Genomic DNA, 26978 nt, shown 5'->3' with positions numbered 1-26978 from the left:
GTTACTGCCTAAGAAGTACTCAACCTCTGTGGATACAAAGTCACCTTCCATCAGGACATCTGTGTATGTGGAAGACACAAATGAGAATAATACAACCCGGTCTGTTACCTGATACAAAGATGGCCTAATTGCCTGGTGCCATTAAGGAAAGATTTCCCTGAGGAAATCCAATCTGGGACAGAATTGTGAGGGGAACAGTTTCCAGAGATGTGGAATCGGAAGAGGAGGTTTAAGAAGGGCGAGGGCATTTAAGGTAGAAGAACAGAGCATGCAGAGGAGTGGAACTATGAAAAAGCAAGATGCATTTAAGCAGCATGAAGTTCCCTCAAAGGGGAATGAATGGAGATGAGATATAAAAGATACCAGAGCACCAAGAATTCGGAATTTACATGTTAGGCAAGAGGAGGTTATTGAAAGATTTTAAATAGGGCAATAAATTGTACCGCCTTGCATTTTCGATAAATTATTTAAGTCTTAGTCCAAAAGTAGATGAAATGGGATCAAAGTCTCAGACAGGGTGACAAGGTAGCCAAAGTTGCCCAAACTAGACTAGATATTTGAAGTGGAAAAATTCTTATGCAACTGAGAGATCTAAAAAATATTTTTTTCTTCTTAGTGTTTTGAGTATATGAAATACAATCTTATAACCAATTGGTGCATTGGAACCCTTTTGTTGCATTTATATTTCTAATGTCAAAAGGACAACAATGGTCTCAGGTACAAACCCATATTCCTACTGTTCTCTTACCAGTTCAGATAAAATTCTCTTTTGCCATTATAATTGCCATTAAAAAACATTTTTCATAGACTAAGGCTTTGGTTTCTTAAATTATTTGATAAAATAAGACTTAGATTTGATATCACAAGAACGATGCAACAGAGAGAAACCATTATTTTAATTGTTAAGGGAAAATAACAAGATAAAGACAGATTTTTAAGTGGTGTATTTCCAAATGAGAAAAAATGATGAGAAACTTTGATTACCATGGAGCACAGACTAGTACAAATATAATAAACTCAGAAGAAGTAGTGCAGTAGCATCAAAAGTAAAATTCCTATCATCATATGGTCCAATTAGAAGGTTACAAGTAAAGAAGCAATAAAAGAACTCTGCATTACATTTTGACGGTGATGAAGCTATGAAGTACCATTAAGTTCATAGACCTATCAAAATAGTTATTTAGTTGTTAAAATGCCATTGTTAAAAAAGAAAAGGGATGGGGCGCCTGGGTGGCTCAGTCGATTAAGCATCCAACTTCGGCTCAGGTCATAATCTCACGTTTGTGGGTTCAAGCCCCACATCGGGCTCCGTGCTGACAGCTCAGAGCCTGGAGCCAGCTTTGGATTCTGTGTCTCCCTCTCTCTCTGCCCCTCCTCCCCTTATGCTCTGTCTCTCTCTCTCTCTCTCTCTCAAAAATAAATAAATGTTAAATTTTAAAAAAAAAACTAAAGAAAAGGGCCATACATGGTCATGATGATGGTGACTAGACCATATATGCTAGTTTATTACATTTAGAGTCAAAAGAATTAAGCAGACAATAAATACAACAGAGAATTCAATAATACATTTCTAATAGCAAATCTAACTTTGGATCTTGGTTTCAGCAGGGAAAAAAAAAGTTCATAATAAATAAATCTTATCTCAAATGCCATCATTTTGCTGTTTTGTATTTACTTGTAAATTTGTTTATATTTGAGGTTTAATTAGAAAGTATAAGCCCAAGGAGTTTATGCCTGGTGTTATAGAGCGTGATAAAATTAATTTTAAATCAGTACTTAGCATTTGTTGGATTTATTTTTCCTAAAAAGGGACACGTATACTACTGAAGTTTTTTTTTTTAACTTTATTTATTTTTTGAGAGAGAGAGAGACAGAGTTAAGCTGGGGAGGGACAGAGAGAGAGGGAGACACAGAATCCCAAATAGGCTCCAGGCTGTGAGCTGCCAGCACAGAGCCCAAAGCAGAGCTTGAACTCACAAACCACAAGTTCATGACCTGATCCAAAGTTGAAAGCTTAGCCAGCTGAGCCACCCAGGTGTCCCTATACTAATGAAATTTAAGAAACACTGGCCTGCGTGAGAAATGATGAGGGTTTAAACTAAGACATTCAAGGAAACATTGGAAATGCTCCTATATCAGTGCTTGGGAAATTAAGTGGATAGATTCATACATTTATTTTCAGCGAAAATATCTCTCATTGGCTACCCACAGTATGTAAGCTACTGTCTTCAATACGAAGGATGTGGAGATAAAAGCCATAGTCCTGCCCTGAAGGGACATGGGCGTTCCATACTTTAAGTGATGGCAATGTGAAGCTCAACCAATATGGCTCCAGGATTTTATCCCTAGGTGCTTCCAAAATCCCAGGTGATTAGAGGCTCGAGACAATAATTTCATAGTTTCTCTCTAAATCGGTGAAAAAATTTTACCTGCCAGTCACCATTTCTTTCATAGTATTAAAAATACAAGAGGTGATAGCCTAAAACAGCCTTCAGGCAAGCTGAAATATTTACAGAGCCCTAACACTTCCTCCAATCTTGAATATCCCTAGGAGGTATACAGGTAGCCAAGTACAGAAAATCACAGTTCTTCCTTATTCACCAAGGAAAACTGATGACTCTGCTCAGAGAAATGGATATTTGCCTCAAAAACTGATTTTGAAGTTTATGCTCATATTTAAGTCATGTTTATATTGTCACATTGACAAATATATTTGCTAGAGCATTTGCATAGGAATTAGCTTCCCTTTCTATTTTACTAAACATGTGCTCTGACAAGCATTTTTGGAAAATAACAAGGGAAGAAAGAAGAGAGGGAAGAAAGAAGGAAAAGGAGAGGAGAGGTAGGTATAAAAGGGATGGAGGGAGAGGAAGCAGAAGAGAGAGGGGAAGGATGAAGCCCATCAAGAAGGAGAAGTTCTTAAATCGGGACAGACAGGTCCTAAAACTGTAGTAATACGGAATCTCAGCTGCGTCTTTGGATTGGCAGGGGAAAGATGAGCACAGTGATTGCCTTCAAGCTATCACTTGAGACACTTTCTTGAAGCCCACAGTCAATCTTATCCCACTTCTGCTACTATTTCTTGCTCTAATGTCTCTGTTTTCCGTTTCCTGATGAGAACAATGGACATGAAAAGGACTGTAACCCAGAGAAATCCTGAGAGCATTAGAAGAGTAATACATGCAGAGCACCTAGATCGCCATCCGGCCTGCATGCGGTGAGTGCTAAGTCTGTGTGTATTATCATCATATTATGTACTAAGTGTCCACTGTTAACAGAACACCATCCCAGTGGCTGAGCAGAGCCACTAGAAAATTTGCAGTTAATGCTTCTGCCCTGCAGGGACAAGACACTGCTTTGGAACCAATAGTGTGATGAGCATTTTACAGGGAGCTCTAGCTGAACTAATAACCACCTACACCCATCTGTGCCATTTGGTTCCTAACCAAAACGGTACATGTTATTGTGTAGATATGGACATATTCTTTTGTAGGTTTGGTTTAAGGTGGTCATTCCCAGAGGCTTATCGGAAAAGTAACTTCATCAGGACCTACCAGGGAAGTTGTGAAAAGTAATGAACTTCTAGGTCCCACCCCCAATAAATAAAGAGCTTGAATCTTTAAAGACTGCACAAAAATGCCATCCGTGTGCATATTACTCATCCTCAGACACAGAGAATAGAGCATAATGGAGTGCATTCCAATTTACATGTCGAAGAATATCCAAAACAGACATTAACGCTATTTATTTGGAAAGGAAATGATGCCATGTCATTGTATGATTCACAGGGCACCACCTGCCCTAGATATCGAGAGTCAGCAGCTTTTAGTGAAAGTTCTGCAGCCAGACAGATTGGGTTGAAATCTGGCTCCTCCTCTTAAGATTATTTAACCACTCTGTGCCTCAGAATTGCCATATATAAAAGAGGTATTATAACCATAGGTCTTATTCATTGGTTGTTATGAAAATCATGGGTGCACCAGGGAGGCTCAATCTGTTAAGGATCCAACTTCCAGTCTGGTCATGATCTTGCAGTTCTTGAGTTCAAGCCCTGCGTTGGGCTCTGTGCTGACAGCTGAGAGCCTGGAGCCTGCTTCAGATTCTGTCTCCCTCTCTCTTTGCCCCTCCCTTGCTTTCACTCTTTCTCTCAAAAAGAAATAAACATCAATAAAGAATGAAAGAAAGAATGAAAGAAAGGAAGAAAGAAAGAAAGAAAGAAAGAAAGAAAGAAAGAAAGAAAGACAGAAAGACAGAAAGAAAGAGAAAGAAAAAAGAAAATTATGTACCATAAATGCAAAATACTTGAAACACTACCTAGCACACAGTATATACTCACTAAATGTCAGTTATCATAATTAGCATCAGGAAATGCTGTTAATCTAAGTCCACAACAAAGAGTTGGTGAATGCTTGAGCATTAAGGGATTTCCTCTCTTCTATTTATATTCTCAGTAATTCGTTGAATTAAGAGTCTTCTTTTGCAGCTGTCCCTGAAAGTAAGCTTTCCAAAAAAAAATGAGTTAAGATGAAAAATAACATTTCAGTAGCTCAGGAATTAATCTTTCCAATGCTATGAATATCTTTTTAATTTGGCATGTTTTAATGCAACACAAGGAGAGAGAATTGCTTAGCAAATTCTGAACATTTATTACAGGCAATTTAAAAAAGTAAAAAAAAAAAAAACAGAGAGAGAAATACATCTATAGGGGCAAAGGCAGAGGCAAACATCCATCAGGAAATGTAAAGAAATTAATCAATAAATCATCCTTTCATGTGAATTCCATTTTTCCATGTAAATTTTTATTAAAAACAAAAAAAGTAAAGCAAATAATCTGTTTGCTAAAAGTATATACAAATCCTACTCATCCGTGCACTATAGATTCCAAAGAATTCACAGATACACTGTTAATACAGAAAATTAATAAGTTAATCTTTGCCTAAGTTAACTAATGTGAGTCAGAAATCTGGGGTTACTTCTGTGAGATTATAGTCTGTGTGAAATGTGCCTTCACAAACACCCTCCACACTACAGGCCCATAAATTATTAATGTCTGTTACAGTTGTTAGGGGCAATGTATGGAAATTTATCTAGATTTCAAAATCCCAAATAAAAGTAAATGGTTAAAAATGAAAGGGAGAGAAGGAAGGAGACAATTATATTGGTTTGGTGAGAGTTGGAGCATTTCTACTACTCCATCAGCATTGATTTTAAAGATCTAAATGACATACAGACTGATGAATAATTCAGATTTCATTTATTAGTCCACTGACCCTACACATGGCTTCATAAAAATGAAAATAATGTTATTCTCCTGCTTCATCCTCCGTAGAATGGAATATGCCTATGTAGCTGGGGAGAATTTTTTTGATGTAGTTTGCTCTGGCACATTGTATACACATATATTTGCATGTCATACATTTGGAAGAAATGTTGAGATGAACAATTTCAAGAACACATATAAAGGAGACCATTTTGCCCCCTACTGGTAGATGACTTAGGTCTGTAAAAAACAATGCTGATTATCATGTAACAACTGGTTACCTGGCAACTAAAAACTAGACAATGGAGTAATACAGTTCTATGTCCTCAGTCTAGGATTGACACAAAGGGAATTGCCACCAATGCATCTGCAGGGCTACATCCTAGAAGACTATGAATTTTCTCCCATGGCCCCCCATCTCTGATGAATGTAAAACCATCACACTAAAGTCCCTGCTGCAGAGGCAAAGCAGAATAATACATTTGTAAGAATGAATTTTATTAGTTTAATTTTTCTGGTCTTTTGATACAAAATTTCAAGAAAATTTGATTGGGGACTTTAAAGAGCTGGACTTCTAAGAACTGAAGCTTCCATCTTAGCTTTGGAGCTTTAATTTCACTCCAGAAAAGTTATAGGAAGAGTGAACTTCTATGCAAACTTGTGGTACTCCTATAAATTGTTACCTTAAATGATTAGCATAACTGAATATTGTCACAAACTCATTGTAAACCTATGTCGACCTATACTGGACGACATGCTGGGAATTTTGTAATGGTCACTGGAGAAACAGTGAATTTTCATTCTTGTGGGTAGTGAGGCCTTGATAGGATTTAATCAATATGCTGTTCTAATCCATTTCTAAAATTTCTGGAGGCAAAATTCTCACCAACACCAGCAGTTCAAGGAGGATGCCCAGGGGAACAGCTGTTATTAGGGAAGACAACGTATGCAAATGGAACAGGCTTCATATTTCAGACAAATGGGTTAAGAGAAGCAAGTGCTAAGAAAGTAGGGAATAGCTCAGGAGAGACCTCTTATCTCCCCCATTTCTCAAGGTTTCATGAGGAGTCACCCTGCTGAAGCACTAGTGACCATTGGGTTGGTGAGAGATAGCCGTTGGCCCACCCCTCTCACTTTCTAGGACTGAATCTCCTCAAAGATCAAAACACCAATAATTTGTTCTCTTTCATTTCCTCTCTGCCTATGATGATGAGAAAGTGACACTAGACAAATGTATCTTATTTGAAGAATCAAAACTTCCCTCACGTAGGCTGTTTCTACAGCTAGAGTCAGAGTAAAAGAGCAGAGGGGATTGGTAATATCATCTGTTCCTTTACATCTAAGCAAAAGTGAGAGCAAAACAAACAAAAAACGAGAATTCGGTAAGAGAAATGGCAAAAGGAGTTGCTCAGACAGAAGAAAAATGACCCCCGGGGGGAAACATGGAAATTCACAAAGAAATAACAAGCGATGGAAATGGTAACCACATAGAATAAATCAAAATATATCAATTCAAAAAAAAAAAAAAAGCATCCCAGTATCTTTAATATGCCTAATCAAAATGCATGGCAACACAAATTGTGATCAGCAGGTGGTAAATGAAGTTAAAGTGTGTCAAGACCCTCACATTGTCAAGCAAGTGGTCAAAATAATCATTTCATTAGACTCTAGTAAGCTAAAATGCATTTTATAATCCCCAGGTTAACCAATAAAATATCAGTAAAAAAAGTAAAACCAAAGGGTCTCGTTGACAAATTAGTCAAGGAGGCACGCAGATTGATAAAAATATTTAAATACTAAAAACAGAAAGACAAAAAGGGAACATAAAATAGGTGGACTAATTGGAGACAAATAAAATGGTAGAAACAATAAACACATATAGAAGGAACTAATACTGAAGTAAAAGTATATTATTATTAGACTGGATAAAAAAAGTAAAACTTTGTTACATGCTGCTTATAAGAAAACCACCTTAGATATACAAATACCAAAAAGTTGAAACCAAAAGGATACACCACCAACCAAGCTATAGTAATATGAAACAAACAGATTTGAGGCAATAAATGAGATAAAGGAAGATATTTCTCAATGATAAAGAGGAATGGTAAACCAAGAAGATATCATTTTCAATAGCATCAAATAATTCAAATACATTGTAATTGATCTGAAAAAAGTTCAGAAGACCCTTTCAGTGAAAAAACCTAAAATAATATTGGGAGGAATTAAAGAAAATCTAAATAAATAGAGGAACATATGCTACTCATGGATTGGAAGCTCATTATAGAGATATCAATTCTCCTCAAATTGATTTGCAGATCCAATGCAATCTCAATCAGAATCCCTGAGAGATTTATTTTTCTGTGGACATTGACAAATTGATTCTAAAGCTTACATTGAAAATGAAAGGTCAAGAACAGCTAACGTGACATTGAAAAAGAACAAAGGTGTAAGATTTATCCAAATATCAAGGCTTATTATGAAGTAACAGTAATTTAGATAGCATGCAATTGCTGAATGGAGAGAAAAAATAGACCAATAGAATAGAGAGAGAGAGAGATGAGAAACAGACATGCATGATATAGAGAGGATGTGTACAAACAGATCCATATATGTTTGGTACTTTTGTTTATAACATAGGTGATGCTACAGTGCAGTAAAGAAAAGATGGTCTTTTTAATATGTCGTTCTAAATCAGTTGGTTACCCATATATCAAAACTAAATCTATCTTCATAGTGTACACACATATCAATTCCAGATGGATTGGAGATCTAACTGTGACAGGTAAAACAATAAACATTTTAGAAAAATAAAATATTTTCAAAAACTTGCATAGGCTAAAATTACTTAATAAGGATACAGATGACTAACTCTAAAAGGAAAAAAACTAATAAATTGAACTTAAAAATATATAAGAAGTTGAAATTTTATTTATTAGGACATCGTCAAGAGGGTCAAAATCATGCCATGAAGTATCACAGAATATTTGCAAGACATATACTGACAAAAATACACAGGGTTCCTATAAATCTGTTAAGACAATGGCAGAGATTTGCAAAAGACTTCACAAAAGAGTATCTGTAAATGGTAATAAGTATATGGAATAGTTGCTAAATATAATTACTTGCAAGGGAAAATTAAAACCACAAAACACAGAAACATTCATTGCAATTGATTTTCAACAATGGTGCCGAGACAATTCACAGGAGAAAGAATGGTCTTTTCAATAAGTAGTGCTGAAACAACTGGATATTCACATGCAAAAGAATAAATTTGGAACACTACCTCACACTATATACAAAAAAAAAAAAAAATAGCTCAAAATTAATCAAAGAACTGAGTGGAAGAGGTAAAACCATAAGATTCTTAAACAAAAACACAGTGTGAATCTTCATAACCCGGGATTAGGAAATATTTTCTTCAGTATGACACCAATAGCATAAGCAACCAAACTAAAATTTGATAAATTAGACTTCATCAAAGTTAAAGCTGTGCACCAAAGGACATCATCCAGAAAGTTGAAAGACAACTCAAAAAAATGGAAGAAAATCATGTATCAATGCAAATCATATATCCAATAAAAGTCTAGTATAAAAGATATAAAGAACTATTATAGGGCGCCTGGGTGACTCAGTTGGTTAAGCATCCGACTTCAGCTCAGGTCATGATTTCACAGTTCGTGAGTTCGAACCCTGCATGGGGCTCTGTGCTGATGGCTCAGAGCCTGGAGCCTGCTTTGGATTATGCGACTCCCTCTCTCTCTCTTCTCCCCTACTCTCTCTCTCTCTCTCAAAAATACATAAACATTAAAAAAAATTACAAAAAGGAACTATTACAATTCAACAATGAACAGACAACTCAGTTAACAAACAAAGGATTTATATAGATATTTCTCCAAAGAAGATATACAAGTGGGAAATAAGTACATGAGAAGATATTCATTAGCATTAGCCATTAGGAAAATACAAATCTAAACTACAATATTATACTGGTTTATACTAACTGGGATGGCTATAATCACAAAAGGTAATTGATGAGGATTTGAGAAGTTGGAACCCTCATAACTTGTTGAAGAAAACATAAAATAGTTTGCTAGGACCTCAAGAAATTAAACATAACATTACCACATGACCCAGCAATTTCAATCCTGGGTAGGTATTCAAGTCAGCCATAAGTATATGTCCACAAAAAACTTGTACATAAATGTTTATTCATAATAATCCCAAATGGGAATGAACCAAATTTCCATCAACTGATGAATGCATTGACCAACGTAGTATATCCACATGGAAATATTAGCCAACCATAAATAAAAATGAATACTGATTCATGCTACAACATGGAAGAACCTTGAAAACATGCAAAGTGAAAGAAACCAGACACAAAAGGCCAAAAATTGTTAAGATTCCATTAATACAAAATGTCTAGAATAGGCAAGGCCATGAAAACAGAAAGATTAGTGATTTCAGGGCCTGGGGGAGAGGGAAATGGTGTAATGCCAAGAGGCATGGGATTTCCTTTTGGGATGATGAAAATATTCTGGAATTAGATAATGATGATTGTTATACAACATTATGAATATGCTAAAAAGCACTGAATTGTATATTTTTAAAGAGTGAATATTATAGTATTTGAATAATATTTCAATTCTAAAAACATGAAATAAAACAACAATCAATGCCACAACACATCCATCAGAATGAAAATGAAAAAGTCTGACTACCTAATGTTGCTCAATGGGGCGCCTGGTGGCCCAGTTGGCTGAGCGTCAGACTCTTGATTTCAGCTTAGGTCATGATCTCATGGTTCCTGAGATCAAGCCTCACATCAGGCTCTGTGGTGACAGTACAGAGCCTTCTTGAGATTCTCTCTCTCCCTCTCTTTCAGCCCCTCCCCCACTCTCTCTCCCTCTCTAAAAATAAATAGACATTTTTAAAAATGTATAACAACTGCAATATATATATGTATAACATATATACATATGTATATATACATATACATATAAAATGTATAACAATTGCAGTATAATATCCTGCAATTCTCTCAGCATAGATGCTATAGAAATATGTAAGTATGGTATCACTTGAGTGGCTCAGTATGTTGAGTGTCTGACTGTTAATTTTGTCTTGGGTTGAGATCCCAAGGTCCTGGGATTGAGCCCCACCTCAGGCTCCACACTGAGCATGGAGCCTGCTTACAACTAACTCTCTCTTTCTCTCTCTCTCTCTCTCCCTCTCCCTCTCCCTCTCCCTCTCTCTCTGTCTCTCTTTAAAAATAAAAAAAATTTAAAAAGAAACATATAAATATGTTCACACAATTCACATAATGTATATTGCAAAGATGTTCATATCAGCACTCTTCATACCCCCAAACTGGATACCCACTCAAATGTTCACCAACAGTAGAATAGATTATAAATATTGTCCCAATGTTTGTGCATTGAAGCACTACATACAGCAATGAGGATGGACAAATTATTGCTACATGCAACAACACAGATGAATCTCACAAACATAATGCTGAGCAAAATAAGGTATGCACAAAAGAATACCAACTATATGATTCCATTAATATAAACTTGAGAAATAGGTCAAACCTAATCTACTGTATTAGAAGTCAAGGAATGTATGATAATGAGGAATGGGTAGCATGAGAGACCTTTTGAAATTCTGGTAGTTTTCTTTCGATCTTGGTGCTGGTGACAAGGGTGGGTTAACTTTATGAAAATCATTGAGTTATATATTTATGTGTAGGGCACTTATATTATACCTCAATTTACAAAGTTTATGTTAAAAATGAAGAATAGAGTCAAGAGAGAAAATCATGGGGGCACCTGGGTGGCTCAGTAGGTTAAGCATCCAACTTTGTCTCAAGTCATGATCTTGCGGTCTGTGAGTTCCAGCCCCATGTCGGGCTCTGTCCTAACAGCTCAGAGCCTGGAACCTACTTCAGATTCTGTTTCTGTCTCTCTGCCCTTTCCCCGGTGGTGCTCTGACTCTCACTCACTTTCTCTCTCTCTCTCTCTCTCTCTCTCAAAATAAATGAACATTAAAAAAAAGAGAGAAGGGAGCCTGGGTGGCCCAGTCGGTTAAGCGTCCAACTTTGGCTCAGGTCATGATCTCATGGTTCATGGGTTCGAGCCCCACATCAGGCCCTGTGCTGAAAGCTCAGAGCCTGGATCTTGCCTCGGATTCTGTGTCTCCCTCTCTCTCTGCTCCTCCCCTGCTTGCACTCTGTGTGTGTGTGTCTCTCTCAAAAATAAATAAACATTTTAAAAAACTTAAAAAAAGAGAGAGAGAAAATCATGTATATGAGTATATATATTAAAACTAACATTTCATATCATTTGATGGTATTTTTGGAGTGGAGATATAACAGTAAGACTTTATGTGGAAATCCACTAATGACTTCCCTCTAAATTAGAGACCAATCTAATAATATACTCTTGCAATAACTGATAATTTCATTTTTATGTTTATTTTTTAATGCTTAATTATTATTGGGAGAGAGACAGAGCACAAGCAGGGGAAGGGCAGAGAGAGAGGGAGACATAGAATCTGAAGTAGGCTCCAGGCTCCAAGCTAATAGCACAGAGCCTGACACGGGGCTTGAATCCACAGACTGTGAGATCATGACCTGAGCCGATGTCAGAAGCCTAACCGACTGAGCCACCCAGGCACCCTGATAATTAATTTCAAATGTTTATAAAATATTGGCAATAATTTCCCATTTCCCATTTGATTCTTTCATTGCTATGATCATGATATCCCATAGCACTGGCCTTCTCCTGCTACAAACTTAGTAGTGTAGTCTCCAAAAAGGAAATGAGAATACCTTATTCTAATTTCTTTACCTTATTATAATTACCTTATAATAATTTCTTTAAGTAATCTCTACATGCAACGTGGAGCTCACACTTACAACCCTGAGATCAAGAGTTGTAGGCTCTACCGACTAAACCAGCCAGGTGCCCCAAGACTTGATTTTTCTTACTGAAGCTATGCTTGTCCCTAGGGATTATCACAGTCTTTTCCAGTTTTCTCACTATAGTTTAGAATATTGAGGAGGACTGAGATCAAGGTTATTTGCCTATAGTTTTAAGAACCTATATTATCCAGGGGCACCTGGGTGGCTCAGTTGGTTAGGCATCCAACTTCAGCTCAGGTCATGATCTCACGGTTTGTGGGTTCAAGCCCCACATCAGGCTCTGTGCTGACAGCTCGGAGCCTGGAGCCTGCTTCAGATTCTGTGTCTCCCTCTCTCTCTTCCCAGCCCCTAATCTCACTTTGTCTCACTCTAACTCTCAAAAAATAAATTAATGTAAAAAAAATTTTTTTAAAGAACCTATATTATCCAATTTGAAAAATGATACAATTATTTATTTCCAGCTTTGGGGGGTGTTTCCATATTTTCTCAAAGAGTAATAATCAGTATGAGTCCATGTCAATTTATATATATGTAAAGGAATTCAAAATTTCATTTAATCCCAATCTTTATAGTCAGCTACTATTCCTGATCATTCATGCTTAAAGTAAAATAAATAATTTTGATATTTGTAATATTACAAGCTGTGCATCTCCTTATTGGGAAAAAAAATTTTTATTAGCTATTAAATTTTTTACGCTTGCAAGACTCCACAACATTTTTCAAGGCTGAATTCAATTCCAATTCCCTGCCTTCACATTAAAGTCTACATAAACTACTCCATATGAATAGTTATTTAATATTTTATTAGAGCTTTTAATTTTACTATCCCCTCAGTAACTTATTCCCTTGCTTACAAACCTTATGGTCAAGAAATTCTTCCCAAGAGCTAATATGAATTTTCCATCCTGTGCTTCCTACCATATTAAAAGACTTGTTAAATCTCCCTACCTACCACCAATTCTTCTCTAAACACACAATTCCTTTTTTGTTCTGCTTTCATTTCTAATGCCAACTCTTGCCTCACATTGGTTAGCAAAAGCTGCCCTAAATGAGCATAGCATATATGCTAAGGTCATCAGCACAGGATCAGAAAGCTTTCATATTATGAGTGTAATATAAACTAAATTACTGAACTTCTGTCAACCTCAGTTTCCTGACCTAATAAATCAAAATAATAATAGTATCTACTCCATAAGGTTATTGCTAAGATTATATGATACAGAATACAAGGTAAACTAATGCTTGCTTATACTAAAAGCTCAATCGTGGAAAGACTGTAGTTGTTAAGATATTTTTTTTAAGTATTTATTTATTTTTGAGAGAGACAGAGACAGAGAGAGAGACAGAGAGCACCAGTGGGGTGGGGCAGAGAGAGAGGGAGACACAGACTCTGAAGCAGGCTCCTGGCTCTGAGTTGTCAGCACAGAACCCGACATGGGGCCTAAATTCCCGAAGCGTGAGATCATGACCTGAGCCGAAGTCAGACGCACAACCGACTGAGCCACTCAAGCACCCCAATTGTTAAGATACTTTGTTCACAAGTCCATGAATTAGCTAGATTTACCAAAAAAGAGGAGGGCAGGGCAGAGTATTTGAATGACACTTGGAAGAAGAATTCAAGAATCAATCGTCTGGGGGGGCGCCTGGGTGGCTCAGTCAGTTAAGCATCCGACTTTGGCTCAGGTCATGATCTCGCGGTCTGTAAGTTCAAGCCCCGCATCAGGCTCTGTGCTGACAGCTCAGAGCCTGGAGCCTGTTTCTGATTCTGTGTCTCCCTCTCTCTCTGACCCTCCCCCGTTCATGCTGTCTCTCCCTGTCTCTCTCTGACCCTCCCCCGTTCATGCTGTCTCTCCCTGTCTCAAAAATAAATAAACGTTAAAAATTTTTTTTTTTTTAAAAAAAAGAATCAACAGTCTGGATACACAGCAGGTAGGGTCACTCAGGGGCCACAGAGGCACAAATCTATCACCATCAGCTCTAATGGCACACAACACCAAATGTGCTCTCTCTCTCTCAATTCCAAGTTCCAAGTTCAAGAAGAGAACCTAATTGCTCCAACATGGTTCCACTGACAGAGGGTCAAATAATATGTAAGTTTAGCCTTCCAGAAGCATAAACCTTAGATTAAAATAATACTTAAAAATTTTCTTCAAAAACGTCACCATTGCATCTTGATTCTGTAATAAGAGTGCCAATTAGGTAAAGAGGGTAAAAGTTCAAAGGCATAGATGAGACAAGAGGTTTTCTCAAGGCCAAATGGGAGCCTGTGGTGTGGTCAAGTCAGAACAAAAACTCTGTCTCCAGACTTAGCTGTATGCATGCTTTGCTTGAGCTCCAGGAGGCATCCGTTCCAGGGTTTGGGGTCCTTGCCGTACATTAGGCCTTTTATCTATACTTGAATATCAGAGCAGCAGGAAACACAGGTAGGTAGAAAACCAAAGATATTCACTGTGTTCAGAGCAGATACAATGTGTTGCTTGTGTAAAAACAAACAAACAAACAAAACAACAACAACAACAACAAAACCCTAAGACTGTGTAAGCAGAGAGGACAAACAGCACACCGAGTAAAGGAATCTCAACAAAGGCACAAACCAGGAGAAATTAACCTCAGTTTCAGGAAAAGAAAAAAAACAAAGAAAAAAAAAGAAAAGAAAAAACATTGTGTGTATGGAGGGAAAAAAACCAAAAAACAAAAACCTCACACCCCTGGTGTAGCTTACCTGGCCAATGCAGCACAGGCCAGTCACCTGTGTTCTGTGCCTTTACTTACCACCCATTACATCCACTCTCAACAGAAACAGCTTGGTTCCAGCTAAGAAGCCAATGGACTCGGGGTGCATTCTTGTCCAAAAGATACAAAATGGGGCAATGAATTAAAAAAAAACAAACACTAGGCTGTTTCCCTCAAAATATTTATGGAAACCATGCTGCAAAGCTCCTGAAGAAAAAAATAAAAAAGGATTGCTATGAGGTGAAAGGAATCAGGATAAGGAAGAAAGAAAAACAAATATAGGAAAGAAAGGCCTTTCACTGAGTTTGTGTTGCGCATGTGCACTTATTTTATTCAGAAGAGAGTTGCTGCAGAACCCAGCAGGGGTAAACTATTATTTATCTCTGGTTATTAGCCAAGCCTAAATTGTGTAGCAAAAATAACAAAGGATTTTCTTTACATCTAATTAGACATAAAGGCTAGAACAATGTTCTTGTGAAAGGATGCTTTTAAGATGCTTTTTTGGAATTGAAAGAGTAACAACATTTGTTTTGTGTGGTAAACAGAAGCCTTTTGGCAGTGCAGTTGCTTTCATTTTGAAACTGCCAAGAATTATTTGCTTATCTATGGAATTTCAACGACTTTCCCTGCCTGTGAGTCATATGGATGCTAATCTAGAATAAACAGGGCCCTTTAGGAGAATACTGGGGTTTACCATGGCCATGGGGCAACTCCACCTCCATGCAGGATCACATAGTCAGGTACCACAGTACTCCACCAGGGGCCCCAAGACACAAAGAAGATGGGGAAGAGGGGCGCCTGGCTGGCTCAGTTGATTAAGTGTCCGACTTCCACTCAGAAGTTGGCTCATCATCTCACAGTTCATGAGTTCAATCCCTGCATCGAGCTCTGTGCCAACAGCTCAGGGCCTGGAGCCTGCTTCGAATTCTGTGTCTCCCTCTCTCTCTCCCCCTCCCCCATTCACACTCTGTCTCTCTCTCTCTCAAAAATAAACATTTAAAAAATTTTTTTAAAAGAAGACAGAAGAGGATGTAGACAGAAGGAGAGAAGAAATGCAATAAGGGAGGGAGGGACATGAGAGAAAAGGAAGAACAACGTGAGAGAGGATGACACAATTCCTGAAGGCAAAATCATCGAGGCAGATGGCAAAAGTGTCAAAAAATAAATAAATACAAAGGAAGAAGGAAAAGGGAGAAATGGGAGAGAGTTGGATAGACAGAGCAAGAACAAAAAGTGAAGGGAATAACAGGGACAAAATAGGAAAAGGCATGGAAAGATTTTGGGAAGCAAGAATAGGCTAATATAATTCGGAAGGGACCATAGAGTTGTCTAAATGATAATGGTATTTAACAGTTTGATATGTATTTATAGCTGTTTCCAGCTCTTTCTGAATACTATATAGGATTATCCAGATTTTCTGGGGTTTATCACCACAGGCATGTAGGATTAACAACCCAATTAAGTAAAGTATTATTCTCCAATCCCATCCTTAGGCTTGTATAGTACTCTTCCCAGGTTTCCTGAGAATGGTACACGAAATGCCATAACCAGAGGAAAGGTAGGAGTGTGTGTGTGTGTGTGTGTGTGTGTGTGTGTGTGTATGTGTGTGTGTGTGTGTATACATCTATCTATCAATACCTAAGATTTTTAAATCTAGACTGGAAATCCCCAAAAGTACTAACTTCAGAGAAATTTATTAAATTGGCAAATATTATTTTGCACCTACTATGTATCAGACACTGGGAATTCACTGGGGAAAAAAAAAAAAGACACAGCCTCTGCCACACAGAGCTGAGACCAGAGCGCAGAGTATATGGCAAATGGTGTGACCGAGGAAGTAGTACAGAGCTATGGCTATCGTGTAACCAGAGACCCATCTCAGTCCAAGCAGAAAGTAATGTCTGTGCTGAACACTTAAAGATGATGACTAAGTAAAGGCTGAAAGAAATGGAGGGGTGTTGCAAGGAAACAGGAAGGGAACGTTGGACGCAGAGGAATAACAGAACAAAAGAATAGTCCTTTTGCTTCGCAATAAATCTTTCTTTGTGTCCCTAAGCACAATGGATGGTAACAGCGTTCAAAGAGGATGTTGTGGAGGAAAGCAGAGCCAGGTCACAAAGGGACTTAGATATCTGCTATGGATTTCAAGTTTTATAATCTGGGCAATAAAATGCTACTCAGATGTTGTTTGGGTGGGAATTAACCCCACAACAATTTTATTTTATAAACATCACTCTTTGTAAAGTAAGCGCAAAATGGAAGACACAGGTGTCGAGAAGTTCAGTTAAAAGGCTCTTATAATAACCCATACAAGAGAAGACAGAGGGTTGGACCAAGTTAGTAGTAGAGATGACAGAGATAGATTTGGATTCTTGAGATAATAACTTGCAGAATCAATGGGATTAGGTAATTGACTAAATTTGGAGAGATCCTGCTGATACCTGGAGTCAATCTGTACAGCTGGGTAGACCGTGTTACTTTTTACTAATCTGAGGGTAAGGGATCAGAAAGAGTTGCAACTCCAGAAGTTATAGGAATGCCAAACTCCTTGACGTCAAGGCCCATGAATCCTTAGCAACAGTTTGTTGACTGAACCGAATGGACCTTTCTCCTCGCTGAGGGTGGCAAATCTTACACTCAAAAAGGAGTCAGTCTCCCAGTTTCAGGGTATCTCATACTCAAGGTGCTAAATGCAGAGCAAAAATAAAATCCATAACAGAAATAGTACTGAGGTCTGAAAGCTTCATTTAAGAATGCAAACACAGATTTACATACTTTATAGGTGTTGATTTTTCCCAGGGAGATGAACAGTTATAAATCATGGTATCCTTGTTAATGCTTTAAAAGAAGCCCAATTTAGACTTCAGACTTTGGCATAATGAGTGTTAACTTCTATCTTACTACGTCCTTGGATGCATCCATGCTTAATCATCATTTTAGTATGCTTTGTAAAAGACAAATAAGGTACTAAAATGGTTTCAGTTCATTCTTGGAATCAGAATTCTCTGGGAGTTTTGAGATCAAAACAGAGAAAACAAACAGCAGGATCTAATAAAAATAAATCTTTAATTTACTGTATTTTAGTACCTCTCTTGACCATACATGTATGCTCACACGTATAACTGGAGGTGGAGAAATGGACACCAGCCAGTATGTGCTAAATTACCCCATCATCACCTGAATGAGCTCTTCCTCCCTTCTACAGTGTTTCCAATGCAATGCAGAGAAACTCATTTCTCTCTCAACTCAGTTGTTAGCCTATTTAATAATTCAGAATGGAAACAGCCCTGCCACTACGGGATAGGATGTTTCAGGGGATAGCAATATCAATATGTAAAGTACGAACTTCTAAATCTGTCAGAAAAAGGCAAAATCTGAGGAGCTCACATGGAACATGGGGCTCTGAAAACGAGAAGCTGAACAAACAGCAGAACAAATATAACTGTACTTATGGTAAAACTACCCTGTTAATTTCCGTATCGGAAGTAATTTTTTTTACTAATACTAAAATTCCATTCCCTGATGTTCAAACCTCCAGAAATAGACATTCTATTTCCTAAATTATTAGGTATTGGAGAAAACATTCAAAACACAAGAACCTACAAAGGATGTAATCCTTCTTTTCACCACAATACATTATTTCACTCCATCTCTAAATGGGGTTAAGTAATTATTCTCTTTTGGGACTATTGTAAACCTTAAATGATTTAGTGCATGTAAACATTGAACAAACATGATACTGACTCACGCGAGGTGTATGACAAAGACTAGCATATCTGATATTCTTTTTACATCATGTTGAACTCTATGGGAACAATCCAGAAATACTTTTTCCTCCAGCCAGTTCCTTCCAACATGCCACACTGGGTATCTTTGCTGGTCCTAGGCAACACTATCAATGATTCCTTCAGCTTTTGGGTCACTTCATTTATGAGAAAAAAGTCACACTTTGGTATCTGAGGATTCGCTTTCAGATATTATACAGCCTCGTAGAAACCAAAACTGCAATTTCATACCCAATTCAGTCTACTCTCATATCAATTTATAGATGACCCAGGCTTAGAAACCTCCATGGGGAAGATGGGCTTTGACTCTTCAGTGTTATTTCCCTTTTCCTTCACTCTTCCCCTTGCTTTCCTCCACTTTTTTCCTCTCCTGAGGCTATTTGGTCTCCTTCCTCCTCCACTGTAAGTGGTATTCAGGGGGAGGCTTGGGGTGGGAAATAGGACAAAGTGTTGTGTCATCTAAATGCTCCCCATCTCGGAGACCACATTCACAGCTCTTTCATAGGCCCCACAGTGACCTTCCTGCCATACAGTGTCTTCAAGAGAGCAAAACAATAACCACCGGACCTCTTGCAACACCCACTGTTCATCTTCTGCTACCAGCAGATACTCCTCCAATTTCATGCTACTCAGGGTTTCTTGCCTAGGTAGGCTGTCCTCATGGGCATGGTCCCAACAAAGTGTCTTGAGTCCAGTTTCCTTTTGAGGTGCTCAGTTAGCCCACAGAAGACCCATGGATTCTTGTCAAACCAAGTTAAGGGTTCCATCTTCTTGCTACTGCCCTCTTCCTTTGGCCAGCTGTCGCAGACCACTCCACTCAGTTTCTCAACTTTAGAATTCTCCAGGCAGCAGCCAAATAGCAACCTCTTGATTCTTGTGTACTCCAAAGCTCAGAATGCATGTCAAGCACTTCTGAGAACTCCCCCATCCTCACCCTACTCCTGTCTCAGAATCAAGTGATGAAACTAATCTCTGCAAGGCAGCAGACATCCAGTTAGTGTGTGAGATGCCATTCTCCCATCTTGCAACTACCTTCAAATCCCTGAGACACTCTCTTAGAGTCTCCCTCACGTGACTTGAAGATAAAGGAGAGGGGAAAAATATATTTATTCTAAGCCTACTAATCCTTAATCTTATGCATTTTTTCCTTGATTTTCTATCTTCTGAGTATATAGGTTGTATAGTGAAAGAAAAACTCAAAGGTCCTTCTTAGAGGAGGTTTTTTAACCATAGCATCATTAACACTGTAGACAAGATCTTTTGTTGTTTGTGGAGGCAGGGCTGTGCATTATAGGATATATAATGTTGTCCCTGCCTTCTACCCACTAGATGCCAGAAGTTTCCCTTCCTCTTGAGGTATGGCAACCAAGTATGTCTCCAGACAATGCCAAATAGCCTAGGGGGGAAAACCAGTCTCAGCTGAGAACCACTGCCCTAGTTAGCTGCAGAAGGTGCTTTTCTTGGCAGTCCTTAGCTTTGGGGTTTTACACCTAAAATTTTGAGGCAACTAAAATGTCCATGTAGTTATAGTAATAGTTTCCCACCTTCCTATCTTCATTAACTGAGCAGACATTCACTCTTTGCTCATCAAATAAACATCCATGTTCTGCTATGTACCAGACGCTGTAACAGGCACTTACCGGAACAAGACCCTACCCTCTAGGAGCTTACAGATTAGTGACACTAGAGGCATTGTAGAGCATTCAGTAGATAGACAATATGGTCAAAGTGGTGATCGGAGAAGATTATCTGGGCATCACTGTGTACAATGAAAACAGAGGGAAATGTGGGGGCCAGGAAGACCAGTTAAGAGGCAGTTGCCATTAAAAAAATAAGGGAATAATGATCTGGATATGACCCCCAGAAATGAAGAGGAAGGAATAAAACTGAGGATGAATTTGAAAAAAAAAAATTGATGAATTTTGGAATTGGTTGAATAGATGTAAGTAGAGAAGAAAGGGATTGATATCTTCTCAGTGTTCCTATGGGAGACTACCACAGTTGTTCTATCACTAGCAGATATGGGTTTGTTAGATTTAAAAAAGAAAAGCAAAAACTGAGGCAGATGATTGTAGCAAATGCAAACAGGAGTTGGGTTTCGGGATATTTATCAATGATAGGCTTGATGTGAAGATGGACCATACTCTGTATACAGAAATCTGTATTTCTATATACAGAAATCCAAGGTCAGGACTTCTCTAAAACAGATGCATTGTCTTCACCTCATTTCTCTCTGAAATTCATAAGATACATGCAATTGGATTGATCTCTCAATCATATTTTCAGAAAAATAACTTATTATCAACTCAGATTCTCAAACTGGTATCCAGACCATCCAACAATAAAACAATAAAATTTAAATTACCTCTGCTGACTTTACCTAAGCAGAATCAACCTAAAGAAAGAACATATTTTATCTTCACAGATAGAATAAATCTTCACAGGACCTTAAAATGACAGATATTTTAAAAATAATGCTAATTAGAAATGTAAGAAGATTTTCTTTCAAATAATATGGCACTTGGACAGCACTTGTTAAAATAATCAGGTTCCAAAGATAGTATAAAACTATAACTCAAGTGGCCATATGATTGAATAAATTTTTTAGTGGTACTACAATTTGAACTATTCTTCTTTGTCTCATTTCTCCCCTGTTCACTTGTGATTTCTCAAATTTTAGATCAGGAAGGTTAAATTGAGAAAACCTCCATTCCTTGAGAATGAACCTATTGTCTCACGATCCCCTTGCTCCTCTGCCAACCATTCTACAACTCTCTAGTTGGTTCCTTGATTCTTTCTCTCTCTTGCTTCTGTTGAGATATAAGAACATTTTTAGGAGACCTGCAGCCCTAAGTTCAGATCTTAAGTATGTCTCTATAAGGTTACTCCCTAAACTCAGGCAAGTCCTTCTCTAAGATATCATTTCTCTAAAGTAGAAAGAACATTTTTCTTACATGATAGTTATGTCAATTAAGTGAGTTAATTAAAGAGGCACATAACAACAAGCACAGAATTCATTTTAGTTTTTCCCCTTCTTTTCTCCTTCTGCTAAGTGATTTGGTAATAGGAGATATCAAAAGCATGATACACCTGCTGTGTATTTGTCATCATACATTAAAACAACACAGGTAAAAAAAAAATACAGAGTTTTTAGTGCACTACAATTTAAACAATATCAAACCAATAAGGCAATAAAAATGCATAAATGTGAGTAGAAAAGAAATGTAAGGATATAGTTATTAACAGTGATTATTTTGGATAGTGGAAAAATGAATAAATATTTATCCTTTTCACTGTTCTCTGTTTCCTAATCTTTGCATAATTAATATTTAATTTCCTAATGAAAAACATAAATAAACTTCATGGAAAAAGAAAAGAAACTTTTCAGAGTAAAATAAATTCTAATGTTCTCATTAGTGAAAGCAAAGCTTACTGGATTCACTAGCAACTCAGAGAAATAATCCTCATACTAAATAAGACAATGTTCTTTCATACTCCTCCATGAACTGTTTTCCTGCCTATATTACGAGTGAACCAAACACCAACGGTTCTCATAAATATATTCTCAGACTCTGTCTACAGCAGTGACTCTGGTGTTTTTTAATAAAAAAATATGGTATTTTTCAAATGAATCTAGCCATTATCATGATAATAGCACTAATCCAATCAGCATTTTAATAAGTCGATTATATTTATGCAGATTAATACTAAATAGTATGATAATTAACATGGCTTAGACATGTCTTTTTTCTAGCGAGAGCACAGAATAAATATCAATAGTTAGAAATATATATTCAAAACATTTCAGCCCAGTTTTGTCTTTTATCTGTTAATTTAAGAGTCACTCAAAGAGTTTAAGTACTGCAGCAATAGGAGTCTAATTCACATACCGTGTTGCAGTTTTAATTTGGAACCACCTAGACCCTGTTTAAACTGTTGCCTCTCTGCCTGCCACCCCCAGCTGTGACCTCCAAAGAGAAAAATGAAGACTTCAAACAAGAACTTCCTTACTCTATTGCCAATAGTCACGCATCTATTTCCCTCTAATATTGTGTTCTCCTTTAAGACAAGGGGGGAAGTTCTGATCTTATTTGTATCGCTTAATCAGTTGCTAGGACATAGGACATGTTCAATCATAAATACATGATGAATCAGTGAATGAATGCATGGATATTTGCAATGGAAAGAGTCTTAAAGATCATATAGCCCTGATTCCCACTGACTTGTGGAGCACTTGCATAACGAACAAATGGTCTGTCAGACTTGCTCTGGATCTCGTTATCCTGTGACAGGACACTTGGGACTGTAATCCTCTTCATCCGATTTCAGAATCCAGGTCCGTCCCAAATGTGCTTTTAACTGAAATGTATGATTCATGGATTATTTATCACTTGGGCCTCTTTTATTTGCCCACCTTCTATTTTTCTGAACATATCACACTAGTGTAGCTTCCCCTAAAGCTTCTTCTGGATCATATTTCTAAAGACTGCCACTCTGAACATATCTCGTCCCTATTTATACTGCTTTCAACTGTCCACAAGCAAAATCCATATTATTCAATCTGTGAGTCAGGAACAAGATGCCAGTTTCCATCCCCGTGCCTTGCCATTTATTAATGTATTCTTATAATCATTAACTGTTTATTGTACATCTACTGTGTTCCTCACACTATGTTGGACCCTGGGGGAGTAAGAAATCACTCTGACCTGCCTAGAGCATAGAGCCCAATGGACAACACGTAACAGTATTTTAGAATAGTGCTCTTCCTGGTTTCTCTTTCAACTGAGAGACCAAATAGGTATAAATTTACCAGCAGAAGCATGAAACAGATATTCCCCCAGATGCAGAATTTATAAAGAGGCTGAAGAACCACTTATATGTACCTCACAGATGCAGGATATTTAAAAAGTCAGACTTCCACTTCTGGCCATAATGAAGGCTACCAGAAACAACCTGAGAACTAAAAAACCAAAAACTATATGAAATGACTGCTTTCAGATAGCACAACACTTTGTGCTTTAGGTAGCACAACACTTTGATCCCTGAGAGGAGGGAAACAGATAAAATGAACACTATGATCACATCAGTGTTATGCTTTGAGGCACTTTCCAGACTGCAGTGCAGGGAGAGAGATTCCAAGCAGAGAGAGAGAGCACTGTGGCCTTTCTGAGTGGAGGAGACAGAGATTAAAGTTTAGGGTAGCTGAGGTGGCAAGAATTTATAGAGTAAAATACCAGAGAGAAGGAAGCTATACAAAGAAAGGGCTCCAGATATCTGCATAGGGATCCTCCTGAGTCTTTGATTGAATATTATCTGTGCTTCTATAAGGAAAAGCTGCATGAGGCAGAAAAAGAAAAAGAAACATCAGAGGCTTATTGCTGAACAATTCCCAAAGTTCACACAGGGCTGGGAGAGATTAGAGTTCTGACTAGCCAAAGCAGAGAGAATTTGTTGAAAATGAATACACTCAAGAGAAACTCCAGAAGGGTCACATCTTAATAATAGACTAAACTAGCCCTAGAATACAGACTACTCCGGAAGCACCAGAAAAAAAAAATTAAAAATTAAAAAATAAAAAAGCTTCAAAATGATCAAGCTAAGCTTTAAAAGTCATTTAGCTATCAAGAAAACAAATTTCAACAGTCTTTAAGACAACCAACTTGAAACATCAACAATGTGAGATTCACAATGTAGAGCATTCGTAAATAACATCTGGATTTCTGCTTCTACCAATGAAAAAATGTCCACCTACAGTAAAAAATTAGAAACTGTGAAAAAATATATGAAACAACTTTTTCAGGATTTCTAGGTAAAATACAAGATGCTAAATTAAATGTGAATTTCAGACCAAAAAAATTAGTAAAAGTATGTCCAATGCAACATTTGAGACATACCGATACTAAGAAAGTATTTGTGGGGTGCTTGAGTGGCTCAGTCGGTTAAGCATGTGACTTCAGCTCAAGTCATGATCTCACGGCTCATGGGTTGGAGCTCCAAGTCGGGCTCTGCGCTGACAGCTTGGAGCCTGGTGCCTGCTTCAGATTGTGTGCCTCCCTCTCTCTCTCTGCTCCTCCCTGACTTGTGCTCTCTCTCTCTCTTTCTCTCTCTCTCTCAAAAATAAATAAGTAAACATTTAAAATTTTTTTAAAAAGAAAGTATTTGCTGTTTATCTGAAATTCAAATTTAACTAGGTGTCCTGTATTTTTACTAGAAATTCTATGTACACTGGAAAACAGTCACAGGACTGTGAATATTGAAATGAGGAAATATAATGAGATGAACACAGTGACAGTCCCAGCTTTCAGGTTAGAGGCAATTCTGGACTATGGTTCAGGGTAATGGAACCCAGATTCCAGAAAATCTTAACCAAAGTGAAACTGCAGACAAAATTGGAATTTAGGGAAGCAAAGGTGGCTAAACTTCATAGGACAGAGTACCATAGAGAAGAGAGCTATGTGGAAACAGACATCTACAAATCCAATGTCCATTGAGTCCTTAGTTGTGATTGTTTAGGATAAAATTTCATGAGGCAGGGAAAACAACTTTGAGGGGAAAAAAAAATCAAGGCACTATACGTTAAATAATCCCCAGAGCTCACAAAGGGCTAGAATCTCTACTAATCAGAATAGAAAGATTCAAATAAGCATGTGGGACTTTTAGTAAAGATTCCAGAAGAATAAAATCTTAATAGGCTAAAATAGCTCTAGAGTCATTCTACTCTAAATGGATCACAAAAAGATAAATAACAAGCCTCAAAAGAATCAAATTCACGGGGTGCCTGAGTGGCTCATTCGGGTAAGCGTCTGACTTCAGCTCAGGTCATGACCTCACAGTTTGTGAGTTCGAGCCCCGTGTCAGGCTCTGTGCTGACAGCTCAGAGCCTGGAGCCTGCTTCAGATTCTGTCTCTCTCTCTCTCTGACCCTCCCCCACTCATACTCTGTCTCGCCTGTCTCTCTCTCTCTCAAAAATAAACATTAAAAAATTAAAAAAAAAAAAGAATCAAATTCACATACAAGTAACTTAATTGTTGGCCAGACCAAAGACCAGCATTGAATGCCACAAAATTTACTACTCAGCAATGTAAAATTAATAGTCTTGAGCATCCAATATTTGCAGACATGAAAGAAGTAGGAACACATTATTAATTACCAAGAGAAAAAGCAGTCAATAGAAATAGACTGAAAAATGACAGAGATGATACAATTAGCAGGCAAGGACATTTACAAAACTATTGTAAATATGTTCAATCCACATGAGGCTATAACATTAAAATGATGTGGAGAGAAATGAAAGATATTTTTAATTTTTTAAATTTATTTTTGAGAGAGAGAGAGAGAGAGAGAGAGAGAGAGAGAGAGAGAATCTGAAGCAGGCTCCAGGCTTTGAGCTGTCAGCACAGAGCCCAACGCAGGGTTCAAACTCACAACTATGAGATCATGACCTGAGCCAAAGTTGGCCACCTAACCAACTGAGCCACCCAGGTGCCCTTGAAGATATTTTTTTAAAAGAACCACATGGAGTCTCCAGAGCTGAAAATTACAACGTCTGAAAAAAAAAACCCTCACAGATGTGCTTAACAACAGATTAAATACAACAGTAGAAATAAAAAGACTTAACAATTGAAAATATTCAAACAGCCATGGAGGGAAAAAGAACTGAAAAACAAAAAGATTCAGTGACATGTGTAACAATATCAAGCAGTTTAAAATAGTAATAGGAAAGAAGTTCTCCTAGAAAGAGAGAAGTTATGGGGTTACAGAAAAAAAGATGTGAAGAATGGCTAAATTTGTCCAAACATGATTTAAAATGTAAACCTATAGATCTACAGAGATCAACAGACACCAAAGAGGACAACCACAGAGAACACCTATTCAGGCATATCATAATCAAATTTCTAAAAATCGGTGATAAATAAAATGTATTAAAATCAGTCAGTGGAAAAAGGCCCACAGCACACAGCAGAAAGTAGATAAGAATTCCCCCTGATTTTCTGTTAGCAAAATGAAAACCATAAGATAATGGGACAACAACTTTAACTTGCTGAGAGAAAAAAACCAAACTTTCATCTTAGAATTCTAAATCTAGGGAAAAACTCTTTCACAAATAGGATAACCAAAGACTTTTTCAAAAATACAAAAGGTGAGAGAATTCATCATCAAGCAAACTTGCAACATAAAAAAAAAGTTAAACTTTTAAAGGCGGAGAGAATCTTACACCAGATATAAACTCAGATCTGCACACACAAGAACATAAATAAAGAGCACTGAAACAGTA

Source organism: Neofelis nebulosa, chromosome 12, assembly GCF_028018385.1.
Source record: "Neofelis nebulosa isolate mNeoNeb1 chromosome 12, mNeoNeb1.pri, whole genome shotgun sequence".
NCBI lineage: Eukaryota > Metazoa > Chordata > Mammalia > Carnivora > Felidae > Neofelis > Neofelis nebulosa.
The sequence above is the reverse complement of the archived record's forward strand: the minus strand, read 5'-3'. Positions refer to the sequence as shown.